This window comes from Seriola lalandi, unplaced genomic scaffold (genome assembly GCF_002814215.2).
Source record: "Seriola lalandi dorsalis isolate HSWRI2012SDOR001 ecotype SW California unplaced genomic scaffold, Sedor1 jcf7180002054935, whole genome shotgun sequence".
NCBI lineage: Eukaryota > Metazoa > Chordata > Actinopteri > Carangiformes > Carangidae > Seriola > Seriola lalandi.
Window position 1 is genome coordinate 336135 of NW_019525487.1, and position 2251 is coordinate 338385.

Below are 2251 nucleotides of genomic sequence, written 5' to 3' on the forward strand. Positions count from 1 at the left end.
CTGGATCAGACCTAAAGGAAGCAGAGGCCTTAGCCACACACCTGGGGGTCCAGTCCACCAGGCTCATACAGAGTGTCCTTCAACTGTGGAAAGAGAGACTAACTGAAGACGAGAAAATCCTCCTCAAGAAATACAACAGAGGGACAGAGCTCACACAAGGGGACCCGTTTCCCAACCTCCAGCTGACCCCCCAGCTGGGAGAAGCATCTGGTCCGCTGCTGGAGAGGGAGACAACGGTATCCCTCCACAGCAACAACAAAAAGACATTATATAACAACTGTGTGAAAGTGATCTGCAGGAAAGATTTAGAAAAGAGGACAGAATGTGCATGGAGCAGGAGGATCGGCGATAGAGCAGCTCCATGTTGGGACATCCTTTATACCCCCCCAATCAAAAAGCAGACTGCAGACCTACAATGGAGGGTTTTACATGGTGCTATTGCCTGCAACGCTGTGGTCTCTGTTATGAATCCAGCTCTGTCAAACGTCTGCCCGTTTTGAGGTCACCCTGAAACAATTTTTCATCTTTTTATCGAGTGTGAGAGACTTTTAAATTTCCATACTCTTTTAACTCAAGTTTTTAGCTCTTTTAACGCACAGTTTTCGGAGAAGGTTTTCATTTATGGTTCTAAAGAGAGAAAAGAGAACAAAAAGAAGTGGCAGCTCCTCAACTTTGTTTCTGGCACAGCAAAGCTGGCCATCTACGTGTCCCGAGGGAACAAGGTTGAGGAGCGCCGGGTCAGGACCTGTCTCTTATACACATCTGTAGAATTTCAGGAACCAGCGGAAAGAAGCTGAAAAACTGCGTGTACTGGAAATAAAGATATCAATCTTTCTCAGTAGCAGGATTACATCATCTCTCATCATCTTTTTGTTTATTATGGATTTTGAAGAACTTTGATGTACATGTGATCTATCTGCTTCATCTCCTCAGTTTTATTTATGTACAGCCAGTAGAACCTGCGGACTTGGAATCACAACCCAGGGTTTAAGTTTTGACTCGTATCAGTGAGAGTGGCCTTTCATCTCAACAGAAACTGTATGGGTATATAGGCAGAGTTTCTCTAATGTGGATGCATTAACATAAAGTTACTTAATGAACAGACTTCATTAGAAAAAGAGTGCGACGCAATATTTCTTCAACACTACACAGTTACAATGGAAACTATTAGAGTATAAACTGAGTGATAAATGCTCCTCTGTCAGACACACTGTCTGTTAAATGTGATTCCAAGTCCAGTTGTTGTTGTCTTGAGCCATGAGTTCAGGTAGGTGTTAGAGAAAATCCTTATCCTCGGTGGTGAAGAAAGAGCGCTGGAGTCCAGTTTGTCTTATGCTGAGGATGTTTATTGATGCTTGATCAAGGAGAAATGAGGATTCATCAATACAGGCTTCTGTGCATGATGTCACCTCAAATCTGAAGCAGGAACCCTGAGGATAGTCTTTATACACTTAGAGAGATAACTATAGAAAGCTTACACTCCATGTATGAATACGCTATTGGTTCATTAACCATAGATAAGGAAACAAGACTGTACACGCCCAAGTGCTGGTTCTTAGAACACCCAACCACTTGTTCCTGACCATCCAAGGTCTGCTGTTATCAGCCCTGGCACCAAGAGTATCAGCAGAAAACCAAAGCTGCGTCTGGAGGAACGGCCTGAGCGTTTCAAGGCCGGTAAGATTTAGTGCAGTAGCTGTGGCACAGAGACCTAGGGCCTCACACTGACCTTTAACCCTGAGTCAGTCATTCATTAGGTGGACAAGAAACAATTCCCTCACAGTATGAACAGATTTAGAGAAGAACAAACGATCACTAATGCAGAGATAAGACAAACTGTTTCTGTGTTAATACAAAACAGACTTTATAATCTCTTGGTGACTGTTGTGGAAAATATTGTCAGCTGAATACCTGAAAATCTATGGACACACACTATGTGGAGGTTTGGGTTATTTTAGACAATAATATTTAAATTCAGCTGATCCTTCACTATTTAAACTCAACTAGTGAGACATCACACAATGTCAATCAAGCGTCTCCATGAACTGGTTGATCGATTAAACTCTCATCTTCATAAGAACAGTTTCTCTGTTCTCTCAGGTCACAAACTCTTGTGGTGTGCCACAGGGTTCAGTCCTAGATCTTACAGTTTTATGTTTGTGTGTTCCACTTAAAACCAGTTATGTTGACAGTATGACTTGTGTTTTACAGTCTTTATGGAAAACTGAGAGCTGCTGTTCGATAACGTCTT